This window comes from Eretmochelys imbricata, chromosome 5, assembly GCF_965152235.1.
Source record: "Eretmochelys imbricata isolate rEreImb1 chromosome 5, rEreImb1.hap1, whole genome shotgun sequence".
NCBI classification, from domain to species: domain Eukaryota; kingdom Metazoa; phylum Chordata; order Testudines; family Cheloniidae; genus Eretmochelys; species Eretmochelys imbricata.
Window position 1 is genome coordinate 39,993,980 of NC_135576.1, and position 11,221 is coordinate 40,005,200.

An 11,221-nucleotide genomic window follows, 5' to 3' on the forward strand; every position below is an offset into this window, starting at 1 on the left:
CTTCCTAAGTATTGATCAGACTGGATCCTGTTTAACTTCTGATTGGTCAGGCTCACAGCCTGAGATGGTATGACCAGTGCCAAGAGACCTGCTTTTCATAACTGCCATGTTCACAAAAGCGTTGATATAGTGTGCATACTAAGAGTCGTTTACCAAAAACCATACTTTTTCAATGGTAGCATGATTTCCACCCAATACCATTTGCTCAGCAGAAATATTCTACCTTGAGACAGTTGGAAATGTGCTAAGTTCTCATTTCAGGGCATCCACTGGTTTGCTAATAGGGTGTGATCTGTACAGGTGCTAAATATTTCATCATGATTGGGCTGTATTGCCATCTTCAAGTTACATTATTTTATTATTAATTTATTTATTTATTACTATAGCACCTAGCAGCCCTACTCATTGATCAGTACCCTGTTGGGCTAGGCACTGTGCCTCAAAGTGCTTGCAGTCTAGGGGTAATTGTGGGATCATTGCTGTATGAGTAAAAATAGAATAATAAACAGCCATGTATAGCACGCTGCAATTCCATTGATAATTAAATTCTATTACATACCCACAACCAGACTAGCATTTTCATATTGGCATTGCTTTAAAGAGCATTTAATCTGGATAGAATTTAAATTATAATGTGAAGAAAATAAATCTAGAATAAAAGTTGTAAACAGCCCACCAGTTAAGTTAAAATCCTATTGATTCTAACCATGGCCAGGCCATCCTGACTGTTTGAAAATTGTCTACTTTATGGAGTCTATTCCTGTATCTTAGCTGTCGATCAAAAATCTGTTTTTTCATGGATATTTAGATCCTTTTATGATAAGACTACTGAATGACAGACAAGTTATCGACATGGACATGACTCATCACCTATATGCATAACCAATGTTTCATTTTCTTTGACAGCTCAACAATTATAAAATTCCATTTATAGTTCACAAGATAATCACAAATCCATTGTCAGATCTTTACTGAATGGTATTAGCTATAGTTTAATAAAAAAAAATTTTCGATTGTTTATTTCCAAGCTCTTTATAATGCTTAATTTAGAGATTTTAAGGAGATTTGAACAACTGAACTTACTATGTCTTGAGTTAGCAAATACAGCATATTTATAATTAAGGTGCACATTTTGAGGGCTTTCCAGACTCATTTACTTGTCTTGCTTGAATGCTGCTGCTTCAGAAAGTAAATGATTAATTGCTAATTCTTCAAAGTTCTCAACTTCCATCTTACTTCCTAGCTATAATTAATAATGATGAGTAATCATCATATAATCAGCTTTAACTGCTTCAGAAGAAACTTTCCATAAGGTACAGTAGTTGCACGTACATACTGGATTTTGCTGACTCTTGGGGAATGCAAAATGAATGGAAGAAAACTGACTACAATTAACTTTTGTTCAAAAATCTATTGTTGAAGCTATTTGGGGCAGTTAGAGGACAATGATACAGACTATCACCTCTAAATTCCCACTCACTATCTAAGATTCTGCTGTGCTTTACTGCAGTTAGCACATAATTTGTGTTTAAGAAAAATTATTTAGTGCAAGAATTTCCTTTCAACTGCCCTTAAAACTGATACTATGAAATATGGATTTTTGGTTATAAAATGGGAAACTTACACCAAGTGCAAAAGAAGGGAGGAAAGAAGCAGGGGGGAAAGCAAATATGTCCAAAGCAACTTTTTATATAATTTTTATATTGAAATCAGAAACTTAGAATCAGTTTTCCAGGGTTTGCACTATAAAAATGATTCTCACAGTTTTACTTAGTCAAGAACAGAAATTATACCACGTAGCCTGTGTGTCAATTCAGAACTAATGAATGTGTCCCTAACATCAAATATTGACAGTGACCTACTTGTGAACAATCTGCTGGCAAGAATTAGTTACACACATTTGACAAATAATTTCAAATAATGTTTAAATTTGAATATAACTTATGTTGCTCATAGATCACAAACAAAAAAAAACCCTAATTTTTTAGGATAATTACAGTACTAATTATTTTCTCAGTGGCAGTGCCTCATAATACAACATGTCAGGATCCTGGGTAAAGGTAGGCAGAACTAGTGGCAGGAGTATGGGTGCCAGGAACCAAAGCCGGGGGGTCATGGTCAGTGCCAGAATCAAGCTGTCTCGGGGTGCTCCACTCACTGCTTGTCTGGTGCCTCCTCCTGGTCATTCTGGAGATTAGCTCTCAAGGCCGACGCCCCCTTCCATGGTTTGCACGCCGTTGCTCTGACTCTCTCTCTCTGCTCTGCAGCTTCTCTCGCTTCAGGACCCACAGCATCCTCCTGATGACTCAGCCCTCCAGTCAGGTCACTCAGCGTTCTCCCTTTCAGTGTACAATCCATCACCAGTCCCAGGCAGTCTTCCCATTCATTGCCTCGGGTCTGTGACATGCACTTAGTGGCTGGTAGGGGAACCCAGGCCCATCCTCTACTCCAGGTTCCAGTTCAAGAACCCTCAACCCAGCAGTTCTGGGCTTTCCTCTCTCAATCCTAATCAATCTCCTGCTCCCTGCACCTGCTCCAGGTGCAGCCTGTGGAGTAAATACCTGGCCACCTTTACCCTGCTCAATTCAATGTGGGGTAGACACCCCATCACACAAGCCAAGGGTCAGAGCCAGAGATGGAGTCAGGAATAAGGCTCAGGATCAATACCAGGTATTGGGATTGGTGTTCGGGTTCCAGGAACCAGAATCCAAGTCAGAGACAGGAGTTCGGAAGCTGGGTGGTCGTGGCAGCTAGTTAGGGATCTGCTTTGTTGTCTGGACACTTCCTGGTATGCCCCAGGGATTTGTAGCAGATCAAGGATCCAATCAGAGATTGATAAGACAAATATCTGTCGGATCACTCAAGATGGGACTTTCTGTGATGTGCTACCTCTGTGGATTGTGGGTCACAGGCAGTGTCTGGGATACAGCTGGGGATGTTGGTTGCCAGGTAGCCCTTCAGGCCCATGTTCAAGTCCCACTGATCTCTACATCACCTCACCCCCACCCCATGCCTGGAGGTGCATAGTCGGGGCAACAAGGTTTGTCTGGATGGACTGTATGGAAGGCTACCACTAGGTCGGGTGCATGGACCTGGGATGCTGGCTCCCACAGTGAGATACCAGAGGGAGCCTGTATTTTGTTGACCACATATTTGTCATGATCCTGGACCTGAACTTGGCAGGGGAGGTGGTTGTATTCAATGTGCAAAGAGGTTGTTGGTGTATGGCTTCATTAAAGATACATGAAACGTTGAGTGACCCATGAAAGATCTGTGTAGTCGGAGACAAACAGTCACAGAGTTGATCACCTGGCTAATCAAGTATGGGCCAAGGTACTGGTGATCCAGTTTGTAATAGGGATGGTCCCCATGGGGGTGTTGTGCTGAAAGCCACACCTTCTGTCCCACAGCAAACACTGAGCCTTCCTGATGCAGTCAGCATGTCACTTGTAGTCCTTTGCATTCCCAAGATGCGATTTAAGCTCCTCCTGGACCTGCCAGACCCAGTGTGCGGCTGTGGCAGTGCTTAATTTGTGCCAGGGCTGAACCCCAGCACCTCGAGGCTTGGCAGTTCATTTCCCTGTAACCTCTAGGCTTGCTGCATCAGTTTTGAATGTAAAAATATTGCTTGAGCACCAGCACTGAATTGCTTAAGCCCCGCACCTCCTTCATTACAAATTAAGCACTGGGCTATGGGGTTTGTAGAGGTGGTAAGTACAGTCAAGTAGAGATGGGGATGGAACTTGAAGTTCATGTAGAAAGGACTCTGGCTAGTGGAGACATGGTAAGTGTTGTTGTACGCACCTGCTATGGGCAGAAGAACTGACCAGTCATTTTCATAACTCATAAAGCGTCGCAGGTATTGCTCCAAAACCTGATGAGAGAGGCCGTTAGTCTGTGGAGGACATATGAGCATGGACCTTGAGCAACAGTATTTTCGCACCAAAACCATGATATGAATTGTGGTCCTTGGTCATACATAATCCATTGAGGGAGGCTGTGGAGACAGATAATGTGTATCACCAAGAGCTGGTCTGTGGAGGGCACATGTGCCATGAGGGTGAAGTGGGCCATTTTTTTTAGTCAGTCTACCATTGTTAGGATGACTGTGTGCCTATATGATGTTTTGGGGTTCACCCAGGTCAGTAAAGGGTTTGGTTGCCATCTGCCTTGTAAACCTGGGTGTCTTGTGGCTGTACAGTTTAGGTCTAGAACTGTAACCCCAATAGCCTTCTAGCAGCCCACAAAGTTCACCCTGGCTTTGCCCAACTTGTTTACTCCTTGCAGGCTGTACACTAAGCCTCAAATTCTCCCTAAAATCGTCTTACTGTAGGGACCAGTCTCTCTCACTGGACCTTTACTGCCTTTACAGAGACAATAAAACACTCCAACTTTTTAGCTTTCTAGATGAACACGCTTTACTGAACTTACACAGCACTGACGATTTATAAAATGAAAGCAAAACAAGCTTATTAACAAAAGAACATGGACTAAGTGATTAATGGAATAACTAAAAGGGATAAAGGTAGAAATGGTTACAAGCAAATAAAAGTGAAAATATACATCTAAAAGACTAAAACAATCTCTCAAGATATAGGCCTTGTCTACACTATACAGATTTGTCAAGAAAAGTCAACTTTTATTGACAGAACAGTGGAGATATACACACTGCAACGCTCCTCCCACTGATTTAACTCTCCTGCTATGCCAACATAATAAAACCACCTTGATGAGCTGCAAAGAGCTTTTTGAGACAAAGTTAGAGTGAGGCAGTGTCCATGCAGACACTGTGCTTGCTTATGTTGTCCTAAGTTGCCTCCAGAAGGTGTCCCACAATGCCCATTGTGACTGCTCTGATCAGCAGTTTCAACTCCGCTGCCCTGCAGCCAGGTACAGAGGCATGTGCCCCTCCCCATTTAAAACCATGGAAATTTTTAAACTTCCACTTCCACTATTTGATCGGCTTGGAGAGTTCACATAGCATCTTCCCAGCTCACCATGCCGGCTTTCCGCAGAAAACATGCTCACGCCTGGAGTACACTGGAGTTGTTGGATCTATTGGGTCTGTGGGGAGAGGAGGCTGTGGAGTCGCAGCTCCAATCCAGCCGTAGGAACTTTGCTACCTATGCGCAGGTTGCACGTGACCTGGAGAAGAAAGAGCACAAAAGAACAAGTAGCAGTGCCATGCTAAGATCAAGGAGCTGAGGCGCGCCATACCAGAAGGCAAGGAAGGGCAACCATTACTCTGGTGCGGCACTGAAGATGTGCCACTTCTCCAAAGAGCTGCATGCTGTCCTCGGCAGTGACGCCGCCACCAACAACAGCCCTATGGATACTTTGCAGGGACTGGAGACAATGGCCAGCAGAGTCAACCCCAAGAATGAAGTGATAGACAAGGAGGTCGAGTTGGAGGAGGATGTGAGACAGGTGACAGGGTTGTCTGGTGGCGTGACGAACCAGGATCTCTTTTTGACTCCAGAGGGGACTGGCCAATCCCAGTACTCCGGCTCTGGTGTGCCTGAAGCAGGAGAGAGGAGTTCTGGTAAGTACTTATTTTGCTTTAATGCTGTACAGTGACATGAGACAGAGGTGGCCTTTATTTTGATACATGGTGCAAGTGGGAGAAGGGGTAGACATTAACAACACTCTAGTTACTGTTTGCATCTGCTTCTCATTCCCCTCTGGAGTTACACAGTGGGGGCCACGCAGAAAAGTTTAATGCACACTGGAATCTCCTGGAAATCCTCCATAGAGATCGCTAGGAAACTTTCCTGAAGGTACTCTGCAATCCTCTGCTGGAGGTTCCTTGACAGAGCTGCTTTGTTTCTTCCCCTATTGTAGGAAACTTTGCCATGTTAATTGGCAATTACTTCTGCAGAAACCAAAGGAGCACACAGGCAAACAGCATATGGACCCAGTCTGAAGCCGCATGCTTGCAGGAGCTGTATCCTTGGTTACCCTCAGTAGTGAAATATCAGCTTTGATCACCCCTGCCTGTAGAAAATGGTGCCAGTATTCAAAATAGTGTCCCTAGGCACTTGTAGGTGATCCCCTTCTGATACCACCCAGATCCTTTGTCCCATTTTGCACCTCCCCCAGTCCCAGCCAAACTCACCATGTTTAGTGGTTTGGCCATGCTGCATGCTTGCCAAAGGAAAGTGAGAAAGAGGTATATGTAACTTTTATGATTCAAAACTTCCTGATACACTCCATGGTCTTATATATGATCAAGGAGCCAATCGGTGATCACTATGGTAGCTGTCTTTCAGATCAGTCAAGGTGGGACTTCCTGTGGAATGCAATCTCTGTGGATTGTGGGTCACAAGGGGTGCCCACATTACAGCTGCTGCCAACTGGTAAAGTTGGTTGCCCTGCAGGCCGGGGCTCAAGTCCTGCCAATCCTTACATCTGCAACGTTTTCAGCACAAATGGGTTTTTCTTTAGTTATAGGTAATGTCATTATGTCACAAGGTAATGAGCTTATAGTTAATTTGGAGACTCTAGTTTTCTTCTCTAGACCTTAAGAAGAGCTCTGTGAAGCTCGAAAGCTTGTCCTTTCCACCAGCAGAAGTTGGCCCAATAAAAGATATTACCTCACCTACCTTGACTCTCTCATATCCTGGAACCAACATGGCTACAACAACACTAGATACACATGTATAATTAAAGGCTCAAACTTTGTTTCCTCCTGTCTGCCAGTGATGCCAGCCTTGAGACACTGTTTTAATAAGCCACTGGCTTTTTGAAAGAATTGAAATATGGAAATACAGAACAATATTAAGGATAAATAACAAATCCATACTGCCTCTAGGAAACGAGAGACCTGAAATTGAGATTTAAAAAGCAATGGACAAAACAGAACTTTACAATACCCAGAAGCACAATTTAAGGGAAGTTGCTCTGTAAAATCTGACAGGGAGTTAGAGGATCAAGACAATGAAAATAAAGGTGTTACCTCCTTCCTTGAAAGGAAGATCAGAGATAACTCAAATTTTTTGAAATAAGCAATTATGGGGACAGATAAGAAGTGTAGAGGTGAGTGACATCTGAAACTATCAAAAGATTCAAAGTTCCACCCCAGAATGCTAAAGGGAGCAGAGAATGAACCAGCTTTGGCAAATATTTTTAGAAGCATACCTCTTAAGGAGATGGATCAGCCACATCAGATCACCAAAGCAATCTGAAATATAAATTTAACAAGTGGGTCCCCCCTCTCCACTCCTCCAAAATTTGCCACTTTATTTCCCAGTTAGCTCTGCCTGTCTGCTATATTAAAGAAAAGATGGTGTTTAATTCATAAATGAGACTCCAGAAAATTCCACACATATTCTAACTTATAAAACACTCTAGTGAGACCCATCACATTATAGTAGTATTCCTACAGAGCTTTCTAGCCATGTACATGTGTGTATTTTCATGTGATTGTTAATCATGGAATTGCACAAAATGTTAAAAAACAGATTTCTACAACTATAACAATAGAGAAGCCTGAATACAAACTCTTCGGCCTCATCCTACTTCTTCTTACCCATATCATATGGGCTACTTTGTATAAATTTAGATGGAGAAATGCCAGAAATTTTTTTTTAGAGGGACAAGGTGGATGAGGTAATATCTCTTCTTGGACCAATTTCTGTTGGTAAAAGAGACAAGCTTTCGATCTAAACAGAGTTGTTCTTCAGTGTCGCTCAAAAGCTTGTCTTTTTTACCACCAGAAGTTGGTCCAATAAAAGATATTACCTCAGCTACCTTTTCTCTCTCATATACTAGGACCAACAGGCTGCAATAACACTGCAAACGTAAATTCTCTCTGTAGTAAAGAACTGTCATCTCTAGTTCCTCACCATTAGTGCTGGCCTGCCCACTGTGAAAAGAACCTTGCTGAAGTCATCTGCAGTTTAAGTACTTTTTTGGTATCAAGTAATAGCTTGATCCCATCAGAAGCCACCCTCCATAGTTCCTGGATAGAGCCTGTAAGACAGTGTCTCCCACAAACTGGAGGATCCCAAGTGAGCTTTGAATGCTCTGGAAATCACACAGGAGTATCCTGCTCTTTTGAATGCAATAAAGCTCTTTGGCTCCTTGCCGCTATGATCCCCATTCGCTTACAGTTCTTGAAGTGCACTGCTTCATAGTTGCCCACTCTAGAAGCCAAGCATCTAGCACAGCAGCCAGCATCCATCTATCCTGGAGCAGCAGGGCTATTGCCATTATTAGTCGGAGCAGCTCCCCATAGAATATCAATGTAATAATCAACAAGTACATTTGGCAATCCGGTTTTGGAAATGACTAAAGGAAAACAGTGCCTCTCTACTCTGTTAGGGTTCTTTGAGCATGTCAGCAAACTAGCAGATAAAGAGAAAACACTTGACATAATTTAAACTTTTGTAGCCGGTGTTGCAAGATATTTACATGCCAGATATGCTAAACATTCATATGCCCCTTCATGCTTTGGCCACCATTCTAGAGGACATGCTTCCATGCTCATTAAAAAATAATGTATTAATTAAATTTGTGACTGAACTCCTTGGGGGAGAATTGTATGTCTCCTGTTCTGTTTTACCGGCATTCTGCCATATATTTCATGTTATAGCAGTCTCAGATGATGACCCAGCACATGTACGTTTTAAGAACATTTTCACAGCAGATTTGGCAAAACACAAAGAAGGTACCAATGTGAGATTTGTAAGGACAGATACAGCACTTGATCCAAGGTTTAAAAATCTGAAATGCCTTCCAAAATCTGAAAGGGATGAGGTGTGGCGCATACTTTCAGATGTCTTAAAAGAGCAACACTCCAGTGTGGAAACTATAGAACCCGAACAACCAAAAAAGAAAATCAACCTTCTGCTGGTGGCATCTGACTCAGATGATGAAAATGAACGTGCGTCGGTCCGCTCTGCTTTGGATTGTTATCGAGCAGAACCCGTCATCAGCATGGACGCATATATTCTGAAATGGTGGTTGAAGCATGAAGGGACATATGAAGTTTTAGCGCATCTGGCACGTAAATATCTTGCGATGCCAGTTACAACAGTGCCATGCGAACGCCTGTTCTCACTTTCAGGTGACATTGTAAACAAGAAGCGGGCAGCATTATCTCCTGCAAATTGTAACCAAACTTGTTTGTCTGAGCAATTGGCTGAAGTAGGACTGAGTGGACTTGTAGGTTCTGAAGTTTTACATTGTTTTATTTTTGAATGCAGTTATTTTTTGTGCATAATTCTACATTTGTAAGTTCAACTTTCATTATAAAGGGTACTTGTATTAGGTGAATTGAAATATACTATTTCTTTTTTTACAGTGCAAATATTTGTAATAAAAAATAAATAAAAAGTGAGCACTGTACACTTTGTATTCTGTGTTGTAGTTGAAATAAATATATTTGAAATTGTAGAACATCCAAAAATATTTAAATAAATGGTATTCCATTTTTGTTTAACAGTGCGATTAATCACGATTAATTTTTTTTATTGCTTGACAGCCCTAGTTAGAAGCTAACTAAGAGGCAAAGACAGAAAACAAAGACAGAATAAGTGGTCAGTTTTTAACATGATAAAAGACTAATAGAGGGGTGCCTCAAGATTCTGTATCAGGATCAGTGTTTAATATCTTCATTAATAATTTGGAAAAGAGGATGAACAGTGAGGTGGCAAAATTTGCAAACGTCATAGGAACTTTCAAGAGTCTTAACCAAGTTAGGTGAATAGGCTGCACAATGGTACATGAAACTGAGCGTTGGAAAATGCTCGTGTTACAGGTAAGTGAGGCCTTTCAAAGGAGTTGAAATCAAGGCCTCACCTGTGCCTAATTTTCCTTGCATATTTGTAGCCCAGAGATCAAGTTGCTGAGACAGAGAAAGACCTGCTGGTCAGGGAGAGAAGCTTTCTATTGTCAGGGGTATGGGGACAGAGCCCTGACTAATGGTGGGTTGGAAAAGTCCTTCTAGGGCTGACATAGTTCTCTGTGGAGAGGGAGCTGGGAACAGAGATCGGTTGATGAGGCCTGAGGGAAGGGCTTGAAGGAGACTGCCTCCTAAGACGTGGCCATGGGGAGCAATGAAACAGGGCAGTTTTGGGGTTAGGACAAAGAACTGCTCCGTGGTTTAGGGTCCCAGAGCCAGATTCCTAGTAAAGTGAGGGGCATGAGCCAACTCTGATAACTAGAGGTGCTGTTGAAACCCTGTGATGGTAGGGTGAAGATATTTCAGCCCTGGTAAAACAAAAAAGGACTATAGCTACCCCTAGACTAAATAAGACAGGAAGGTTATGTGGACCCAGAGAAGAGAGCAATGTCCAGTAAAGGGAAAGGGACTGCTTTGCCCAGAGAAGGCGAGGTTCTGTTGGTGGAGCCCCTGCACCAACCAAGGAATGATGGACTGTTATTTTGGTTTTGGCTTTTTATTTATCCCAGAAGAGGAGATTTGATCTGGCCAGAGGGCCAAGTCACCCCACCAGCCTGGAAAAGACAGGCTTCCTCAAGGAAACTGAGGCATGGCCACATAGCTGATGGAGAGGTGAACTACACCCACACAGCTATCTACTGCAGGAGAGAGTGTTTGGATTTACTCTATATAGATGTATGGATTCTAAATTAACTGTAGCCACTCTGTATGTAGGAACTGCAACGGTGCTCATAGACAGAGACATAGGGGAGAAAGGTAGGCTCCTTTAGCCCTCTTCTACTTAGACCTCGCTGCAAGACCAGGCACAACTGAGCCCTTTTTGAACAGTGTTTCCTAGGAAGGTTCAGACTCTATGACCCTGATCCTCAAAGATTTATGCATGTGCTTATCTTTGCACACTGTGAGTCATCCCACTGACTTCAATGGGACTACTTAAATCTTTGCAGGAGCAAGGCCTATGTTTGCAACAAATGACACAGTTGTGGCTAAGGGTTTAAGGCACTGCCTCTGGGTTCAAATATTAATTCATTTCACTGATGAAATGCATGTAATGGTCTTTGCCTGAGTTCTTAGATTACTCACATGGCAAAAAAGCACAAAACTAACTGTTTTAGTTCAGAATATGCCCACACATAGAATAGCGGAAGGGCTTCTGGGCATGCTTTGATGTATGGGCATTGGCAGAGTTTCATGGGAATGTGTTCACAGCATCTACTCCCACTATACCTCGTGTATGAGCTCCTTATTTTCGTAAGCACTAAAAGTCACTCACTAAATTAGAACATAATACGTTATTACCAATAAAAGTAACAAAAG